This window comes from Tachypleus tridentatus, chromosome 4 (assembly GCF_004210375.1).
Source record: "Tachypleus tridentatus isolate NWPU-2018 chromosome 4, ASM421037v1, whole genome shotgun sequence".
Classification (NCBI taxonomy): Eukaryota; Metazoa; Arthropoda; class Merostomata; order Xiphosura; family Limulidae; genus Tachypleus; species Tachypleus tridentatus.
The window spans coordinates 99,735,073-99,757,720 of record NC_134828.1 but is presented as its reverse complement, the minus strand read 5'-3'; the positions used below and the strand labels follow the sequence as shown (position 1 = coordinate 99,757,720).

The following is a 22,648-nucleotide window of genomic DNA, read 5'->3' as shown; positions in this document are numbered from 1 at the left end:
ACATTGTGAGCAGTGATTGATGTTACTACCACAACAATACCATACATTCTCAATCACTTGAAAACACTAAAGTTTTGCATCATTCTCTAATAGCTGTAGCAAGTACCATATTTACAAATGGAACTTCTGTTGTCTTTTATTATACACATAAGCCATTTACAGCAAGCAAAGACCTTCAAATGTTCGATCCAAATATATAAAAAAGCTGTGAAGAAGTCAGATAAAGACAACCATAATTTTCAAGGTGGATGTTTCAAATTAAATACACAATTAGAATATACATGGGTGCAAGGCTTATATGAACTCTAAAAATTGCAATTTTTTTACTACAAAAAAAAAGTAGGGTTCTACTTTTAACCCTAACCTTTGGTGTCAATGTAATAACATGTAATGTACATTGTACATAAGCAGTCTTACTTGTCTGACAAACTGGACAAATGCCTGGGGGCCCCACACATGGAAGAGCCCCCAGTGCTGTAACTTTTAATCTACTTCTAAGTTTTCTTATAATTATGGGATCCCATTTACTGAATTCTGTTTGGGGCTTCAGAAATAATCAAGATGTTCCCCATGAGCAGACATTTTATCAGATCAGTGTGAAATCAAAAATTTTTTCTTGATATATAGCAACTGTAATACTACCTTATTGAAGGATATCAAATATTTTCTACATCAGTTCTTTTTATTTTCCTTTCATGCTGCCATAGTTTATTCTTGCAATGTATTCATGAACTAATCAAAATCAAAACTGGGCTGAATGTTAATAACAAGAAGGAAACCAAAAGAAACACATTAATGATGTCCAAGTTGTTAAAGAAAATAAATTGAAACTAAGATTGAAAATAATCCTGCAGTAACAAACCAAAACAACCTCAAAATATAGTTTTTAAAATTCAAATAAAAATCTACATAAAACCTTTAAGCTTACAAAAGTATGTCACTATGCAAAAGAATCTCTATTAATGGTTAATGTGGCCAGGTTGCTCATACCACACTTTGCTACCACATGACCCAGAGCCACACAGGTTCAAGCATAAAGATGTGGAAGCCCTAGACCACTACCAACAGAAAAGACAGCACAGTAAAGTAACAGTTATCTTACCAATAAGTAGATCCAAGTTCTCTGTGCAATTATGGTTAGAAGAAACTACAAGGTGTCCTGTAAGTCCCTACCCATCCATATATCTTATGTATCCAGAATATCTGTATGCTGTCCCTCATTCTTGCTGCATAATATTATGTGACACCATGTTCTGTGAGACATTTTCCTGAACATAGCAGGGGTTATTGTTCCAAATGCTATGGTAACAGCTACTTTCAACTCATTATTAGTATTATTGAATATAACACAACAACACATGGATGGGTAGGAACTTACGGGCCGCCCTGTATGTTGTTTACTTGAGAAACCCACTGTATCCATATTGAAACAAAATTAAAATACAAATTTTAACAAATGCACACATTACTTAAGAGGTAGCTAATCATTTTACCACTTTATATAATATTTATAACTTAATTTTAGTCACTGTAAGACATAGATGTACTTTTCTAATTTTGTTATCCTTTTCCTATATTGTGTATATCACTGCATGTTAGTGCAAATTTAAATCATGCAAGTCATCTTGGATAACGGTGTCAGCTAAATAATTAAATAATATTACTAATAAATTGGTGCAGTAATTCCATATTTTTTTCAATTAATTATTATTAATATTTCTGTTTAAAAACAATTTAATATCAAATATTAAAGCCTTCATCTAATAAAATGTAACTACTTAAAAATGCATTCTAACTTCTCAGATCAGACATTGGTTGTAACATTGTCCATCCATTTCAATGTAAACTGGTATAAATTTATAACCCTACCTTCCTCTTTTACATGTTATTTTCCTTATGGGTTTTTTTTAGAACATATGTTTTGTTTTATTTAACTGTAGATCTCTTCAATATTAAGTATTAAAACTCAAAAATAATTTAGCATACTAAAATGCCTTACTTCACTGTATTTAAAAATACCTTTGTATATCTTATTATTTTGAGATGTGTTTAATTTAGGACAGAACTGGTTAAACTCACTTTACGTTTTGTTTGTTTAAACTCATGCAGACCATTGTTCACAACATCTGTACCTGTTTGCTTACATTATAAGGCCTGTACAATGTTATTCCTAAGCTTCAAGAAGCTTTCAGGTTTTAACTGTTAATATATTTAAGACTCTGCTCTTAATTCTAGACAGTGACCAATTTTCTACGATTTAACATATTTATTTTACAGGTTGTCTAGACTGTAATGCTGCCAAGACAAGTGGAGTCTTCCAAAGATAAGAACTATCTCTTTCCAATGAACAGTTCAGTTATCAAATTGAAGCATCACACACTGAAAGTGGAGATGTTAAATTGTGATCCCTCAGGATTAAAACTGAGAAGCATGTAGTTTCTGAAGCTCATGGCATAGCAGAGAAAAATTAGAGATCAGAGAAATGCAAATACACAATGGAACATTAAGTGAATTTCACAAGTTGTTGATCAAGCAAGCAAGGCTCTATTTAAAACTGTATATTACCTATCAAAATACAATTATTCATAGAAATCTAACCAAGTACAAGAATTCAATGTATTAAAGATGGTGTATGCTTTTAATTTGAGATACAGTTCAACAAGCATTATCAATGATATTGTAAAACAGATTAGAATACCACAGTCAAATGCCTAGTATTTTCTTCAAGTTGCATGTGCTAATTGATGAGGCTAGCACTCTCAGCAGAAAAACTACTACAATAATTACTCTTAAAGTACCTATTCAAAGACAAAGTCCTGTATTTTAGTTCCTTGATCCTATGGAACTTGAAAATCAGAGTTGAGGATATTATTTTGGCACTCCTTAAGGAATGCTGGATTCACTGAATGTTTTCTTCAAGAAAATATAGTTTCATTTGTATATGATGGAGCTAGCATTATACTAGGAAGGAACTCTGCTGTGGTGACACGACTGTATTCAAAATACCCAAAACCTAGCACTGTATGAACCACAGACTGGAATTAGCAGTGGCAGGTGCTATTATAGCAAGATCAAAACTGTTAACCATTTCACAGTCCTTATGAAAACCAACCAACCAACCAAACAAAAGTGTAAATGAGCTTGGCAAAGCAGCATCCTGAGTCCTATAAAATAAGCTGGGTGGCTAGTAATTTTAGGGCACTGCAAGCTATACAGAGGTCATTTAGGGCCCTATATAAGCATTTTAAAAATACTTCTTCAGCTGATCTAAGAAACTGCAAGGAAAGGCAAATGAACAGAGGTTTAACAGACTGCTTAGCAAGCTAACCTCTGTAACCTTGTTTTGATGTATGGTGTGCTCTGTGAGCTAGACGATTCATCTCGGGAGCTACAGGCTCATTCTATGATCCTTACAGTGAAACGGACAATTACAGTGTTACGCCTTCTTCCTGAACTCACCAAGGAAAAATATGAAGGATCTTTGAAAACTAAAGATTAAAGAAAATTCAGGTCAATAACTGAAGCCAAATTCAAACCTGAAATGTATCAATATTAGGCAACTTCTTCAGAGTCTCCTTAAAAATATAAAAAAGCAACTTTCATACATGTATCACACCTTTACAGATCTCAGCCTCTCAGATTCAAATAGCTATCAACTCCAAGCATTCACCATAGTAAGATACTAAGTGAATGAATCAAGTAAGCCATAAAGAAAAAAATTACTAAAAATGATTATGTATATATATTAGATGAGTGACAGAATTTGGCACCTATAGCCACTACTAATACAAGTACTAAATCCTACCTTATAGTGTGTATGTTTTTATTATAGCAAAGCCATACTGGGCTATCTGCTGAATCTACCGAGGGGAATTGAACCCCCGATTTTAGCGTTGTAAGTCCGTAGACTTACCGCTGTACCAGCAGGGGACCCTACCTTACAGATGGAATTTTGAGGGGAGGCAGAGATTTGACAGCACACAATATTTCATGAGATTCATAAGTTGTAGCTGCACTTCTCAACTTTTTCCAATAACATTCAGCCTTGTAATTTTTTTCACAATAGCTCACTTACCCAAATTTAAAAAAAAAATGCAAAATTTGTTATTATGAGTTAAGTATACATGAAACTACAATTAGGATAAACACAACATACAATTTATGTATTTATCAAAACACAGCTAGAATAAATTACAATAACTAATTTTATTTTTCTTTGCCATTCATCCTGATTATGATCTCTTAACCCATGGGTGAACCATTTATCCAGATGAGAAACACCGACCACTATAGCAACAAACGTACGACATACAATTTTATGTCATATTTCCTTGTTTATCAGTAAGTCAAGTTATTTTAAAGCCACTAGTGTACGCTTTTAGTAATTATTAAATAAAAACTAATTTAATAATTACTTTAATGTTTATCTTTGTTTATTTGTAGTTAAACATAAAGCTACACAATGGTCTATCTCAGATTGCATCTACGTTGGGCCCGCCACAGGTATCGAAACCCTATTTGCAGTATTATACATAGACTGAGTAGCCACTTAAACTTTAAAGGTAATTTGTAAGCTTATACTAATAATAATAATAAACATCTACCACTAAATATAGTTCTTCAAAGAAAACCTTATTCAAGTAATCATAATAATTTTACCTAATTAATCGAAATTTTCAAAACAAACTTCAAAATCAGTTATCCACTACGTCAATGAACTTCTTACTCAATTCAACACGATTGTAGTTCTTTACGTTTAAAGAGTACGATAAGCACGATAGAGGGCGCGAAGGAATTTCAAATGGCGACGATAAAGCTTCTCAAAGCTACACAACAGACTATCTGTGCTACAAGACTAGTGATTTCCCACTGAGCCACCGGGGAACGTAATCACAAATAAAATACAAATTTAATGTAGAAAAACCTTTAGATATTGTAATGAAGTACAATAAAAACTTAATTTACCAATAACCACAGAGCAAATAATTCCAAATACTCGCCACCTACACAATCACTCTAAACTAAATAACATAACTGATGTAACTTCTTGGGATTTAATTTGTGGTAAGCTTCATATAACTGCCAGAAGACTTCCTGCAGTATTTTTATACGGAAATATAAATGTAATAATTGCAATATATTAAATATATATTATAAATATAAAACAGAGCTATACGTTTTTCCAGTTGTTCATTCTGGTATTAAACAGCCTAATTTACTGTCCCACGCTGGTAAATCGGTAAGTCTACGGATTTACAACGCTACAATCAGGGGGTTCGATTCCCCTCGATGGACTCAGCAGATAGTCCGATGTGGTTTTGCTCTACGAAAAACACACACACACCCTAATTTACCAATAACCAGAGGGCAAATAATTACAAATACTCGCCACCTACACAACCACTCTTAACTAAATAACAAAATTGATGTAAGTTTTGTAACGTCTACAAGTGAAAGTGCTGAATGTGATCAGCGATGTGCTGTCAGGCATGCAAAGTATACGCTATCGCTGTTTTGTGTTAGAGAAACTAAAATGATTCATCAATGTATGGTAATACATTTTGTTAAATAAAAAGCTACACGAGGGCTATCTGCGATAGCCATCTCTAATTTTGCAGTGTAAGACTAGAGGGAAAGTATCTAGTCATCACCACCCAATACAAATTCTCGGGCTACTCTTTTACCAACGAATAGTGGGAATGACCGTAACTTTATATCGCCCCCACGGCTGAAAGGGCGAACATGTTTGGTGTGACGGGGATTCATCTAGTTATTTGTTCTTTGGGTCTTAAGGCTATGAAGCCAACATAGAAAAACATCATCTGTCTGAATTACGAATGGTTATCCATACATATAATGGTTAGAATTATGTAAAGCACTTATCACAACCAAGATTTCTTTCCTGGTAACGCAGAGTAATAACATTCAGACTAGCTCGATATTCTGTTGTAATATGCTATCATTCTCTTTTGTCCTTGTTTTTATTATATTGTGGGTCCTATTCCATAATTAATACAATCTGCATTCATTACAAACACTTGTGTCGATCTGAGAATACAACGACAGGTGTTAAAATCAGTACTTTTAAGCTACTGAAAAGTTCCTATTAATCTGCCTTCCAACAATGGATGAGAGGTATTTCTTAAGACTTACAATGCTAAAAATAAAGTTTCAATACGCAAGATGGGCACAACATATTTAATCTATTATGTAGTCTTGTGCTTAACAACAACCAAACAATAAAGTTCTCATTACCATTATCCCAGATGATCCAATGTTAGATTATGAAGTGATATGACCATTTTTACAAACCTCAGACATTACTTTTACTTGTATGTACACAGGCCAAGAAAATTTATTAGTTTTCAGGTCATAGATCTACCCACTTGACATCTTAACTAACAACATATCCTAGTTTTTGATTCATTTTAAAATAACCGACACTTCTTGGAATTTAATTTGAGGTGAACTTCATGTAAGTGCTGGAAGGCTTCCTGCAATATTCTTCCCTCGTTTTGGAAGGTTTTGTTTTTCCAAAGACAGTGATACGTTAAAGTAACCACGTTGGATTTATTATCTAGACAACTCAATACGAAATCTGTGAGTTGTTCAATTTCACTTAGACATCACAGGTATCAAAAGGATTCACTTTGAACTGTCACAATCCTCTACAGGAAAAAGTAATTTTCTCCTTAGCTTCATCTGCCATCTTCACTCAGTGGTAGCCCAAGCAAAGATTTATATTAGAAAACCACTTGGAACTAAGCAAAGCATTATAACATTTTCCAATCCTTGAAAGAGTTTATGAATCCTTTAATCTCACTATGAACATTGTACTCAATATGAAATTAGGTGGAATTATTTTTATTTCTGATGAGTATAATACTTTAAGGTCATGGACTATCTTGTCCTAGATAATGTTTTCTGTTTACTTTTTTGCCAAAGGATTATTTTTGGTGCTTTAATAATATTTTTTACCAGTATCATTTCGTTATTTTGTAAAGTAGATACTGTCATAATCACTTGTTCCTTTGAAGAAAATATCTGCAGAGACTCTAAGTAGATGTTTCATTTGTTGCTGCTCCATTGATGACAAATAGTTACAGTATTACTCATACAAGTTATGAACATGCATTGGAAAGTCTCTAGTTAATTTTAGCATTTCGGCTGATGAACGCTTCTGTTGTTTTGATAACGAATCCACAATTTCTATTAGTTCCTACTGTCCAACTTTTTGCCCAAACTTGTGAGCACTGTTTAAGAAATTTGCCACAATTATAGGAGAAGATTTGTTATTGAGAGATGCCATAGTACATCCAAACAATACTCAATCTGGGAATTTAGTATGAGGATGTCTCTCCACAACAGGAAATTATTTAATCCAGAACCATTAGTGACATAAGCAATAACCATTTCAGAATGAGGGGAAATGTGTTAAATTGTTTTTACTCTTACCTTACCTCTCAAAATTGATTGTTCTTGATTTAATAACCTTAGTAGTATCATTTCCCTATACGTTCCTTGTATCAACTCTTCAAGTCAAGCTTGCACCAAATTGTAATAAGAAAATCAACTCCTATGAGTCTGCAGTATTCAACTTTCTGTATATCCACACCGTCTCAGCTCTTTTACATACATTTGCAAAATTTTCTTATTTAACTCTTCTGCCTAATCACAGACCTGCTTGTCTATTCTCTTACGCGGCTGATGTAAGACTTCTGGTTTTCTGTTGTGCTTGTTCCTTTAAGTCTTTACTCTGTAATTGGGCCTGTTGTTCTAAGGCTTCTTCTAAATTAATCTTCAGTTCGTGAATTCAAATTTTCCAAAATTCTACCTTTGACATTGTTCATCAGTATCTCATTAATATGATTTATCATTATTTTTGCTTTGTAATTCCCTTACTGAATATCTTTTTATTTTATGATTTTTAATGTTACCTTTTAATTTATCTTTTCATTAATGTACTGTATTTGATGTCTTGTAATTAAGGTTTTTTTATCAAGCTTTTCTTTAAGCTATATGTTCAATTCGTGCTGTTGCATTTATTTATTTGTTTATTGATCAAATTTGTGTGTTTGCGTGTATTCTTATAGCAAAGCCACATCAGGCTATCTGCTGTGTCCACCGAGGGGAATCGAACCCCTGATTTTGGCAATGTGAATCCATGGACTAATCGCTGTACCAGCGGGAAACTTGACCAATCTTTTCAATGACCTTCTGTGATTTTTGATTTGTCAAAACAAACTGTTGAATTATTTGGATTAATTGATTCAACAATGCTGGCAGATATTTCTTCTTAACTCCAACAGCTTTCTTTCTTCTAGCCTACATTTTTGGTGCTTGATGTTTTGGCACAACCATATTAAAATACTTCTGATGGTCATCCGTTTCTCAAACACGAAAATAAAATGAAGTTGAAAAATGACATTTCTGATTTCTGACACCAAATTGTAATGTTGGTTCAATTAAAACAGTAATGCATTTATTGATTTGAATAATTGGTTTATTGGCCATTTATATAAAATATGTAACTTTTCCAAATGCTGCACAATCGGCTTTTTCTTTGGTATCAGGCTCCTCATTAACTTACTGAAGAGACAGCAAGATTACCCAGAACTTCATTGACTGTACTATATATCTAAATCTTAAACAAAATTCACTCAGAAACTCAAAACGGAAAAACTGATTATCCAATATTTGAACAAATGACACTATTACATACAATTTACACCTGATTTTTACCAAAACAATTTACAATACAGAAACAAGTAATACAAAAATTTTCAACGAAGAATGATATGATTCTGGTACAGGTAAAAACCAAATACTATTTTAATTGTTCATAACAGTGTCTTATAAGTGCTTTAAGTAACGTAGAAATGTTTAGCATTTTTATTTCAGTCAAGCTTATTTGCAGTTTTAGCATAAACACGTGGTCCAGAAAGCACTGAAGTTTGGTTTCTTTTGCTTTAAATTTTGTATAAAGTTATATAAAGGCTATCTCCACTAGCTGTTCCTAATTTAGCAGTGATAGACTGGAGGAAAGCCGATTAGTCAACAATATCCACTGCCACCTCTTGGGCTACTTTTTTATCAATGAAAAGCGGGATTGACCATCATATGAAACATCCCATGGATGAAAGGGAGATTATGTTCGGTAACAGAGATATTTTGCCTGATAAGATAGTGCACAAATATTCTGGTTGAAATAATAAGCACTCAAATATATTTTGACATTGATTAAATGGAACTGTGAACCAATACCTTAAGAGAACAAAGATCTTATGGTAATTCTGTCAATTAGATAAATAAATCTTGTTTACCAGTTGAATGCAAGCATGCTTTCTTGATTAATTCTACTTGGTGATCATTGCGTAAAGATATATATACTCTTCAAAAAAAGAAACACAAAAGGCAAAATTTGAGACATATTGTTAACAAGTTTATTCCGGGTAGTTCTGTATGACATGTGTGAAACTTTGCACATTCACTGCTGAACATCCAAACTCTGCAAAGGCGAAGTCCACGCTCACTAGTTGAAGTTTAACGTCACTCAACGTCAATAACGAGTATGTCCCCCGTGAGCATCAATAACTGCTTGGCATCTCCTGCCCATGGATGACGAATCACATCCTGTGGAATGGCTGTCTGCTCAGTTTGCAAAGATGCTGCAAGCTGAGGTAGAGTCTGCGGTTGAGGTTGTCGCCGTCGCAGACGTCGGTCCAACTCGTCCCAAAGATGTCCGATGGGGTTTAAATCTGGCGATCTGGAGGGCCAGGGAAGAACGTTGATGTTGTGATGTCTCAAGAAGACAGTGGTGAGTCGGGCTGTGTGAGGACGAGCGTTGTCATGCTGAAAAACGTCGTTGATGTTCACCATGATGGGTTGCACATGGGGCCTAAGAATCTCGTCGACAGTTGCGTACGGTCTGATCGGAAATTCTACGCAGCCCTGGTATGGTTGAGGCAGTAGACGTTGCAGTAGTGGTCCTATCCCGAAGGTGACGTAACTGGATGTAGCGATCTTGTGCGGGCGTGGTCACACGAGGTCTACCAGATCGTGGACGGTCACAAGTTGATCCATGTTGTTGGTAACGATTCCATAGCCTTGTGATAGTGCTTGGCTGGACATTCACAGCTGTGGCAACATCTGATTAAGATTCGCCTGCTTCCAAGCGACCATTGGCGTTGTTGCGTTGTGCTGCAGTCAGTCTTGGCGTAACTGTATTGCGTATCGGTGGCTTAACACTGAGCTATGGAAACCGAAAACCCGTCACTTTTATATGGATTTTGCACATGTTGCACTTGCAGAACATGCAGATCTCTCAAACAAATTTATTGGACACGAATACGTTTTGGCGAAAAATCCGATGTTTTCCTCCGTTTTCAAAGTGCACAACTTTTATTGTCATTTTGGTCTGACAATCAGTGCCTTAACACGTGTAACATCACATACTCTGAGCTTGTAACGTTATTACATATATTTCTCTTTAAAATAACAAAAATATCCCTTTTGCGTTTCTTTTTTTGAAGAGTATATGTTTAGACCATGATGTTAGTTCTACAGAGACCAATTTCTGCTGTGTACAGTATTTGGAATCCCTGAGCATGCCTATTACGCAGTATCCACAGCATCATGGATATCTAAATCAAGTGTGGCTGAGAGTTTTTGGAGGAAAGATTGTGGCTATAACAATAGGTTCCTATGTAAGAAGCAAAATCGGTCTTATCCATGACGTTCAAATGTGCATTGAACAAAAGAAATGGACTGTTTCAGGCAGGTAGCTGTTTGTAATGGCTGCTTTCTAGAAGAAGTTGGATAATGTCTGAACTTGAGTCTGGATGGTCTGGCCCTAAATGCCTTTGTGTACTTGAGTGAAGTATAATATTGAGATTGTAAGACAGATGTTGCTAAAATACACCAAAGGAAAATTGAGCAATCCATCAAGCCTAGTTTAAAATTCTAAAAAGGATCAACACAGAAAGCTTGGACATCTATGTCATCTATGTGGATAATCTGTGCTATTTGTATGTTAAAGCCTGCCTTGCAATAATTTCAGCAGATTGTAAGGATGTCATCATTGACACGTTTGTGGAAGAACTACCAAATGAGATGGTATTAGAGATCTTCTCACCATTACCAAGGTAACTTTTACAGTAATGAAGTACAAATTGATAACTTTGAACTGATCACAAAAAGGAAGAAACATTCAAACGTAGCTGTATTTTGAACAGTCCTTTTACCCGAACCACTAGATTGGGCCAAGCTTAGGATTAGCTGAGAATTAACTAATCATTCACGCATTGCAGAGCTGTTATGCAATCACACTAGTAATCACTGAATGAGCAGAGCTTTACCTGTCCTTTCATGGTTTTCATTCTACAGCATATACAAATGATGCCTCTACCTACTGTCATCATGGAAGAGAAAATCAAAGTAGTTTTGTCACTTTCAAGTTTATTGCTCGTACCCTTCTGAGTAGAAGGTAGCAAAGACTATTGGTTTCAGTCCATGACTTAATAGGTGCACGAGGATCAACAACAGGTTATCTGGCACCGCAGCTGCAAAAAACAAATGGAGCACAAGTCAGGTATATCAGCAACTTCAGGAAGTTGAACTGATGTCTTGTGGTGGTCAGCCTATTTCTCTCAGGCTTTGGTGGGTATTAATATGCACCTGTTAGAGTACAGATTTCCAGATTGATACAAAAGCATCCAGAATACATTTAGATCAATTGAAATATTGTAAATTCCAACCTTAACAACACTCGGATCACTTGGTATAAATTTCCTTTTGGCAAATGAAGTATATTTAGACATGATAAAGTGAGTGCATACCTCAGTTGTAGCATGGAACGGACATAGTACAGAAATAATATTCCATGGGAGAGCTCCAGTGTCACCCATATTAGGACACAGGAGTAATGGACTGTATAAGTGAGAAAGGAAGTCACAACTATCTTACATTCCAATGTTTGCTGCTGAAGAAGTATAGCATGTCTATGCTATGTAACCTGATTATAAAGGTGTGTGTGTGTTTTCTCATATCAAAACCACATCGGACTATCTGCTGTGTTCACCAAGGGGAATCGAACCCCTGATTTTATTTAGCTTTGTAAATCCCAAGACTTAACGTTGTCCAATCGTGAAAGTGAGTTTTCTTGGGGTATTCCCGTTCCCCCCCCCACAGCAAATTCTGAGGCATTTGGATTTACAGATCCCTATCCTCTTGTGTTTTTTTGGGGGTCAATATTTAACTTCTTGCAGACCACCATCAACGGACCATTGTCACCAATCTGCAGTATAATCTGGTATACTTGATTTTTTTTTCGGTTTAGCTATTAATCACTAATCCAGCAAAATTTAACTTCATATGTAGGACGAAGGGAAGGTCCCTTCTGAGCGTTCTCGATTGCTTTGCGTTTTTTTCTGAGGCGCAAAGTGTTAAATCGGAATACCTGCCACGAACTTGATTTTTGACTGTTTCCTGCTCAGAAAATAAGTAACATTAACTTGGACAGTATCATTTTTCTTGTTGTTTTTTATATTTTATAAGTGATTGTAATTACCTCAATAAAAATTTTATGTGTGAAATTAATTTTGATATTTTCGTAAACCCCATAGTTAAAATGATACATCAAAAACGTTTCAGTTAGTTATAATGGTTTTAACAAAATTCAAAACAGGGAAGTTATTCACATCACGCCCTGAATACACGTTTGTGTATTCTGAATAGATTAAGTGAGTATTGCATGATCTTCTCTGCACAAATTCCGTTGTTTTTCAGATATACAGTGTGAATAATTCTCGCAAAATGTCGAGCATTTTTGCTCTAGAAAGTCATTCATAAAATAGAAGTTGCGACGTCCGTCCAGTTCAGTTTTCGAACTCCTGGTGATTATCCTTAGTTGTACAAATTATATTTATTTATCTCACAGATATCACAACTACTAACATTAGCCATCTTAACCATTTAATAACCGAGATTTTATAACATAATATCACGTAAATATCTCCCAGTCAAAACCTGACTCAATAATTCTGAAAGTTCTAATGTCCTTTTGGTCTCATTAGTCTCACAGTCATCAAATTATTCCAGTTGTGTAACAACGATATATCAAACAAGAGAGAGTTCCATTTGCTGGTAACTCAACCAGAATAAACTGGTCGACGTCAGCATCAAAAGTATTAAATTGCTTCTCCACTAGAGTTCCTTTATCGGACTTTTCTTGTACAGTCAGACAAGTACTGTAAGAATCTTTCTCTTCATCCAAATGGTTGATCAACTCATATACTAAAGTATACATATTCATCAATAGGCATTGTATTAGCTATTCCTGCATCATTATTACAGACAGTGACCTCTCTGAAATATTTAAAGAAATGATCGAAACTTTCCTTGCCTGTATCCTTAAATAACAATAAAAATTCTACTTAGTTCCACTCACAGGGGCCCGGCATGGCCAAGCGTGTTAAGGCGTGCGACTCGCAATCTGAGGGTCGCGGGTTCGCGTCCCCATCGCGCCAAGCATGCTCGCCCTTTCATCCGTGAGGGCGAAATAATGTAACGGTCAATCCAACTGACCTGGATTTCGGATTTACTCAGTAAAAGAGTAGCACAAGAGTTGACGGTGGGTGGTGATGACTAGCTGCCTTCCCTCTAGTCTTACCCTACTAAATTAGGGACGGCTAGCACAGATAGCCCTCGAGTAGCTTTGTGCGAAATTCACAAAACAAACAAAACCACTCACGGGAAGAAGCCTATATTAAACTGAAACGTTTGAAATCTCAGGGACGCAGCATCATAGGCATGTCCACGGACCCATATATTTGGACAAATGTTACATTATTGCCCTTAAATGACAGAATGATAAGTTTTTATGGATGGCTTATCCATAGGTTCTGCATAGCTTTGGATCTATGATCAGATTTTTTTATATATGTGTGGGTCGGATACTTTAGAGTAGGTTTCTGTGAACAATAAACAATAAACAAACAGCATACAAGTTCGTGTTTTAGAATAATATATCTAAAACAAGTAAAATGTACGAACGAATGTTCATCACACAGTTAATCATGACAGTTGTATTCAGAGCTTTAAATAATCGTTTCTTTTCGTCAAAGAACACAAGAGTTGATTCAGTTACTTTAGAAGACAACTGAAAAGACAAATTATTTCTTCTACACTCTGTTATTATAGCACAAACTACGATTATTTCATTTTAGAAATCGCCACTATAGCCCATTATGGCTAAACTCACAATCATGCAGTCTAGGTCTATCTATCTAATTAATTATATCAACTTGAACTACACTTTGAACGCAGATTTACAGCTTGACAGAGGCTGAGAACTTTTACGAGATGTTATGATACAATATTAGTCAATCAAAACAACGAAAGGGACTTAGAAGGTTCTAGTAAGATGACGCAATAATACAACAAGCGCCAAATCACATAATTGAACTACGCAACGTATGATTCGAAAACAGTTAAGTAAACATCTATGATAAAACTATTGGTTCTAAAATAACTAATTTTAACACTCTCACTATATTTAAACCATTTAAATTATAATAATTGTATTGAACTTAAACAGGCATGTAAATCTAAAAGTTTTCTGTGACCTGTGGTCACCCTGCAACGTAATTCTTGTCATAAAGAGGCTCACAACTACCCAATGGACCACCAATTTCATCAATTGATGCACTTCTCAACTGCTCACAAAACAGTTCAGGCTGGTGAATAACATCTACTAATGGTACTTATAGCCTCTCTCTTGACTAGTCTTTAGTGGCATTTGTTGAAGCCAGAGATGGACTATCTTAGTCATTTCATTCAGTCTCAGGTTGGCAGAATGACATTGTCATCATTACGACCCTGATTCACTTGTGCCTTCTGTGCACTAAAATTGATTCTTAGAAGAAAAATTGATTGCCAATGTTGGGTACACCATATTCTAATACATCTTATTCCCACATTTATGGTTACGAGAGGAATGAAGCCATAGAGCTTTGCAGCATTGCAAAAAGTTCAGAGTTCAAAACAAAACTTGTACAAGACTCGAAGTCTTAAAAACAAACACCTATCTAGAACAATGACATTTTTTTCATGGTTGTAAGTCCTATAGGTACAGAATACCATTTCCACATTTAAAAACATTTAAATTAAAAATCACACGAGTCAAAAAAGAGTACATAGAATTGCACTTATCCGGTAAAGAGCAGAGAGGTCCATAATAATAAATCCTTTGGTCATAATAATAAAATCTAATCTTCTACCTTACTCTAAAGTATTCTGGATTACGCCTTTCGATATATTTCGCGTATAACAGGAAATTCGTTCAGGAGGTGTATTTCAAAGTAAGTGTAAATTCTGTGACTGAGTTTGACAAAAGAGATCGAAAACTGCGTTATAAAGTAAAAATCAATCTTTATTTTTAATTTTCATGTAAAGGATCGCTATCTGTCTTCATATATTACATGAAAAGGCGCCATGATATCATAGGGGAATGATTTAGCATAACAAGTAACTGTGGCGAAAAGAATTTATCCGCATTTCTTGGTGAACTTTTTATTCTTAAAACTACACACACGGCTAACAACATCTATGAGTGATTTTCTTTTAATTTTTGGTGAACTTGAAATTTCAGTTTATGAGTAAAGAAAGTGCGAAGTACTAGAGGTGTCTGCATACAATAAAACATCGAAACTCAAATAAGTTTTCTTACATAGTAACGTAAAGGACATCTGACTATTTTAATTTAAGTTTAAGGCTTAAAGATTTGTTCATAAGACTATTAAGTATAATAACACAACACAAAATAATTTCATAAAATTCACTTCAAAATTAAGCAAAATTGTAACTAAATTAGGAAGAAAAAGTAGACACTTGAATTACACTTGTAGAAAAGTACTGGCGTTGTTTCATCCAATGATGTCACTATGAATGATAATGAAAGACTTTCTTGAGAAATTTTAAGTTTATGGTTCTTTTATCTATATTGTATCAAATGTTCAGAATATGCCTGATTCCAGGCTTTCTGTTTCAGAATAGTCATTGTGTCTTTATATACACAAATATAATATGAAATTCGAAGTAATTATTTTCCGAAATGATTGTTTTTAGCAGAAAACTCGAAATGATTTTACTTCTCAAGTATTATTGCTCTATGTATTATTTAAAAATTTAAAAATATTGTAACTGAAGAGACATGACAGTGATATTTGCTGAAAAGTTAAAAATAACATTTAATTTTGAAATATATGTGAATTGTTAATTTATTGAGCCTTCATACGTTAAAATCGCAAATATGTAAGAACTCACTATGTTATTTATTTCAATGTTTATTTATAATTAGTATGTCCTGGTTAATAGTTCAGTAAACTCTTGACAAATGGCAGTAGCATGATACTAAAAGTTGTTTTGAATTAAGCACAAAGTTGCACAGGAGACTATCTGTGCTCTGCCCACCACGGCTATCGAAACACGGTTTTTAACGTTTTAAGTCTTGGCTTAATTGATTTGTTTGGTTTGAATTTCGCGCAAAGCTGCACGAGAACTACCTGCGCTAGCCGTCCCTAATTTTGCAGTGTAAGATTAGAGGGAAGGCAGCTAGTCATTACCACCCATCGCCAATTCTTGGGGTATTTTTTGCCAACGAATAGTGGTATTGATCGTAACATTATATTGCCCCCATAGGTGAAAGGTCGAGCATGTTTGGCGCGACGGGGATGCGAACCCGCGATCCTCAGATTAGGAGTCGAACGCTTTAACCCACCTGGCCATGCCCTGACCTAGAGGCTTAATTGAATAAACAGGGTGCAAAAATTTCTTTATAGGAAAAAATCTAAAAATATTATTGTAAAGTACGGTATGTAACCCCAAACAACAATAAAGTTCATGAATGAATAATATTTAAAATTATAAAACAATTTTTTTACCAACACAAACGCGTGTCTTGCTGTCATTTAAGTGCATATTTTGCAACTGGTAAAATAAATACAGCGCTCATGATAAATAACATCTTTAACATATAAGTGATAATTGATCTTGGGGTGTTTAACAACATAGTTTTTAAGCACATGTTTTTGCAGTGGAAAAATATCACGTGACAAATTACTAAACAATGTTTTTTTTGGGAAAAATTGTGCACTAAGACTAACTCAATTATTTGTTTTCATAACGTTGTTAAAAATAAAAACATTATACTGGTAAAATGAAATTCATCATTCAATCTAATCAGAAAATTTTATGTAAAAATTTATAACAGTTTCTACGTATTAATAAAATGAGTATTTATCGTTTTTTTAATTCTTACATAGTCTATATATATATATATGCTATGTTATTGAATCAGTTTAAACGAGTTCTTTTAGATTATTTGCAACTGTTGAATTAGAGTAAAACGGTCTGTGACGGCATTTTGCTTCTTGGTTTTCTGATTGGATCATGCTATGATCCATATGATTACTTCCACAAAGTACATTGCAAAAGAAAGTTCCGCCTTTTTCATAATCACAATTTAACCACTGATTATTTGCAAAACATAATTTCAAGTCCAGTCCTCTTAACGATAATAAATTAATTTATTTCTTCAAAACGTTTGCTACAGGCTATGTTCCAATACTACAGCTAGTTTCAGCCGAATTTTTAAAAGTAATCTAAACGAGCCAGGTTTTACTTATGGATCAGATTCTTTTCAGCATATTTCTGTAACTTTTTGACAATAAAGTTCAACAATAAACATAGAGCCCACATCCCACTCGTTTAAAAACAATATATTAAAGCAAATTAAAACAACTCAAACGCATTTTCAAATATTCATTACACTGTTAGTTATCACAGTTTTACCAAAGCTTTAAAATTATCTCTTTTTCATCAAAGTCCGCACAGGTTGGCTCAGTTATATTATAACATAATTTGATAAGGCAAATTGTTATTCCTGCTCTGTTATTACAATAAAATCTCTGATAAATCCACCTTAGAAACCGCTGCTGTGCATTCTTTATGGCTAAGCTCACCTCTTTGTACTAGTTTAAAGTCTTCACAGTTTTAATACTAGTAACTTTTGATATAGTGTGGTTGCATTCACAAGATCTGGCAGGCTTTCAGTAGATATTATAATTCTTCCATATGCAAAAAATCATACTTTCAGCGAAGTAGTTTTAATAAACTAAAAAAGGTTTGTCGGTGAATATATCGAGCTATTTTTTATCACTATTCAGCATGTAAAGTGATTTTCCTGCTACGAATAAAAATAATTTTCTTGATCTAAAAAATCTCACATTTCATTTGCGTGATCTCTCAAACTTCTAAAATACATTTCAGATGTTTATTTTCAGTAAAACTTTATGTTTTATCTGTTACTTTTCTACTCTGATATGAATAGATTGATCAACTTCGTAACCACAGAAAAGAATCGAAATAAATCTAAGTTATCCTTTTTTTCTTTCTACAATGACTTGAAATTGTGACATGAAATTACATTCGTTTATGCTAAGAAGCTTTAAATTCGTAGCAGTATACATGTATTTATACTTAAATGTTATTGGTTTACTGCCCCTTAAACAGGGTTTAACTACTATTGGCGCCATTATACACTCAGTGGCCACTTTATTAAGTACGTCTGCTTTTTAACGCAAATAGCCAAAAAGCGAATTATGTGACTGCAACTCAATGCAGACGTGGTCAAGAGGTTCAGTTGTTGTTCGACATTAGAATGGGAAGATGCGTGAACTAAGCAACTTTGAGCGAGGAATGATTGTTGGTGCCAGACGTGATGGTTGCAGCATCTCAGAAACTGGTGACCTCCTGAAATTTTCACGCACTACAGTCTGTAGAATTTACAAAGAATGGTGTAATACACAAAAAATATCCAGTGAGCTGTAGCTTTTTGAGAGGAAATACCTTTTAATAAGAAAAGTCAGAGGGGAATGGTCTAACTCGTTCAAGCTAACAGGAAGGTCGCAAATATTCAAGTAACCACTCTTTACAACAGTGGTGTGCAGAAGGACATCTTTAAACGTGCGACGTGTCGAACCTTAAAGTGGATGGGCTACAGCAGCAGAAGACCACACCGGGTTCCACTCATGTCAGCTAAGAACAGAAAGATGAGGCTACGGTGGGAACAGGATTACAAAAACTAGATGATTAAAGATTGTAAAACGTCGCCTGCTCTGACGAATCCCAATCAGAATAGGGCCAGAATTTGGCGTAAACAGCATGAATTCATGGATCCATCCTGCTTTGTGTTAACTGTACAGGCTGCTGGTGGTGGCATAATGGCGTGGGGAATGTTTTCTTGGTCTACATTAGGTCCCTTAATACCAACTGCGCATGATTTGAATGCCGCAGCGTACATGAGCATTGTTGTTGACCATATGCATCCCCTTATGACCACTGTCTACCAGTTTTCCAATGGCTACTACCAACAGGATAATTCACCTTGCCACAAAGTACGCATCATTTCAAGCTGGGTCCACGAACAAGACAGTTACTTCAGTGTACTTTAATAGCCTGCACAGTCCCCAGATCTCAGTCCAATAGAGCAACTTTGGGATGAGGTGAAACGGAAGGTTCACAGCATGAATGTGTGGCCAACAAATCTGCAGGAATTGCGTGATGCTATTGAGTCAGCATGGACCAAAATCCCTATTAAATGTTTTCAATACCTTATTGAATCCATGCCGCGAATAATTCAAGCTATTCTGGAGGCAAAAGGGGGTTCTACCCGATACTATAGAGGTGTAGCTAATAAAATGGCCACTGGGTGTATATCATTAGCAGTGTGTTTTAAACAATTCAGTTCATTGTTAGAATTAATTGTTCCAGAACAAAGTTTAAATTATCTATCTAGAAATGTGAAAATCTATTATTTTCTGGGAAAATTGTAACATAATCTTTCTTTTGGTGGCACGGAGCCTGAATATTGTTTCTAGTAAAAAAAAAGATATAAAAATAGTATCACTACTACTTGTGTTGATAAATACACCTAAAAAATGAAAACAAATCTCACAAATAAACTGAATAGACTTAGAAGGATCAACTTTATTCAGATATTCAGCAAATGTTTAAGCTTAGTATCTTAACACAGCTAAATCAAGAACGTGTCGTCCACAAATCGTCCAACAATTGTCAGTTTTAATGGGGGCTGGATTCTTTACAGTATGTGCTGTGGCTTGTTGTCAATAAATTTCAACAATAAACATAGAGCAGACATTCCACTTGTTTTAGAATAATATATTAAAACAAGTCAAATGTATATTCAAATATCTGTTGCACAGCTAATCACCACAGTTGTACCCAGAGCTATAAACAATTGTTTCTTTTTCGTATAAGTCCACAGAGGCCGGTTTCATTACTTTAGAACACTCTTTGACAAGACAAATTCTTCTTCTTTTACTCTGTTGTACAATACAAGGCTGTGACTCTCACTTTAGAAATCGCCCGTTATGACTACACTGACACATAGTTTAACTTTACTTTTACTTTCACTAATTTAATTTGCTTGCAGTAACTTGGTCACTTGTACAAGCCACGAAATGTTATGATGTAACAATACTCAATTAAAGAGACGAGAGAAATTCAGAAGATTTCTGAAACAATTTAACTACGCAACAAATGATTTGTAAATGATCATGAAAACAAACTTGCCGTAATTATTGCTTCTAAAAGTAATTTACTCTTAACAATAACAAAATATAAATTAAATAATTTTATCGTGTAAAACCCAAAACGAACAGTCGTGTATATCTAACAACAAGTTCTTCTTAAGAACAATATTTACAATATTTTGTTTATATTATATACAAAGACATTTTTAGTTCATGTACAAAGTTTACACATACAGCCTACTTCAGTACTTGCAATCCCCTTGATGGCTTCAATACAGAATTTGTAGTTCTGGAAATACAACACCCACTTAAAGATCCTTACACTGCCGATTTTGTACCTCTGAACGAAAGCAAGCTTTTTACTTACCTACACTACTAGAAACAGTCCGTCTTTATGCTCTTGTAAGAATACTGTTTCAATTCTAATATCTAAAACATCGGACTGAGCGATTAATGGTTTGTTTAAGACTGGGTTTCTAAGGATTGGTACACTTTCCGACATGTTATTTAACTTCTGGAATGCCATCTGCTAGAGTTGTTTTTGCTTCACCCTGTTGTGTTGGTCTTTCTTGATCAGGCCAATCTTGTGTCCAAAATGTCCAGCATATAATAACTGATGTATCACTTAGATAGTCCAATAGCCTGCTACCTTCACTTGCTTGAACAACCCTCTAAGTTTTTCAGGTGATCTTCGTGACTAGTTGTGTGCTTCACAATGACATCCACATAATGCTCAATACTGACGGTTTTATGCAACATCTTTCTCATCATGGAGTTGGATGTTACTGCAGCATTGATGAACCCAGACAGCATCTTCTTAAGGTGGTAAAAATAATCTGGGCTCCCAAGAGCTGTCTTCTATTTAGATCTTGTCTTCATCAGGATCTTTCAGCAGCCTTTATTGTAGTCGATCATGGAAAAACACTTGACTCTATCTAGTTTCGCCATGAATCTCTGGGTTATCCATAGGTTCAGAGTCGAACTTTCTTTTGAGTTTCAGCTTCCTGAAGTCTATAGAGAAGTGGTTTAAACTATCCCTTTTCTTTAAGACTGGTGAACAGGAGGCTAAATTTAAAGGCTCGAAGATTCCAGCTTCTAAAATTTCCTTGACTTCCTGCTTGATCTAGTTTCTCATCACATAGGAAGTCTAGTAGGGTTCATCTTGATTATATTCCTGGTCGTGGTTTCAATCTTGTGTTGCACCAGATCTGTCTTACCAATAAATTTGTGAAAATATATGCACAATGGCACAGTATATCTTGTAGCTCTTTTTTTGTCTGCTTGGCAGCTATTTCTTCACTGATGTTGACATCTTTGTACTTCTCATCTTTACCCAGTGATCTTAGGTCCAGTAGATATTAATCTTCTATAACAAAGTCACTGTCTTCTGATTTTGCATCTATGACAGCTACACCTACAATGTCTATTTATGCCTAAATAGTTGCACCTTTGATGTCTTCTTTTCTCTCGAAGTACTCCTTCAATAAATTGATTTCATCCACTTTCACTTTATGGTTCATTCTGTTGACCACTTTCTACATTTCGAAAATGTTCTTTCTACTGCAGGGTGAATCTGTTGTTGTCATAGAAACACTTACACTGTCGTTCACGTCTTTGTTTACTGTCGTTTAACACAGTTAAACCCTGGCTGGCTCTTCAATGTTAGGGTTTATAGGGGACTGGATTATTTATGGTAAGTTTTTGTGACTTGTCGGCAATATATTTCAACAATAAACAGACAACATACAATCAACTTGTTTTAAAGTAATATATTAAAAACAAATCAAACGCATGTACAAGATTTCGTTACACTGTTTTATCACAGTTGTATCGAGAGCTTTAAACAACTGTCTTTTTTTTCGTCGAATTCCCAAGTTACTACAGACAAGAAAAAATTATTCTCCCATACTCTGTTATTAAAATACAGGGCTGTGACGTTCACTTTAGAAATCGCCAGTTATGGCTACACTAAAACACTGTTTAACTTCACTTTTACTTTTACTAACTTAAGTTGCACTAACTTGATCACCTATATA

The 22,648-nt window shown here is 34.8% G+C and overlaps 1 protein-coding gene across 3 annotated transcripts in view; it reads right to left on the bottom strand.

Moving 5' to 3' along the window:
* The window catches only part of LOC143249763 (carnitine O-palmitoyltransferase 1, liver isoform-like), an 88,998-nt gene extending 83,929 nt beyond the window's left edge, over positions 1–5,069 (bottom strand). For 2 of the 3 annotated variants that reach the window (XM_076500146.1, XM_076500147.1), the window contains exon 1: positions 4,660–5,035. The gene's annotated coding sequence lies outside the window, so the exon portion shown is untranslated. Of the gene's footprint in view, positions 1–4,659 lie in introns of all 3 variants that reach the window. The other variant, XM_076500148.1, reaches the window with a different exon arrangement.
* Between the last annotated feature and the right edge of the window lie 17,579 nt (positions 5,070–22,648).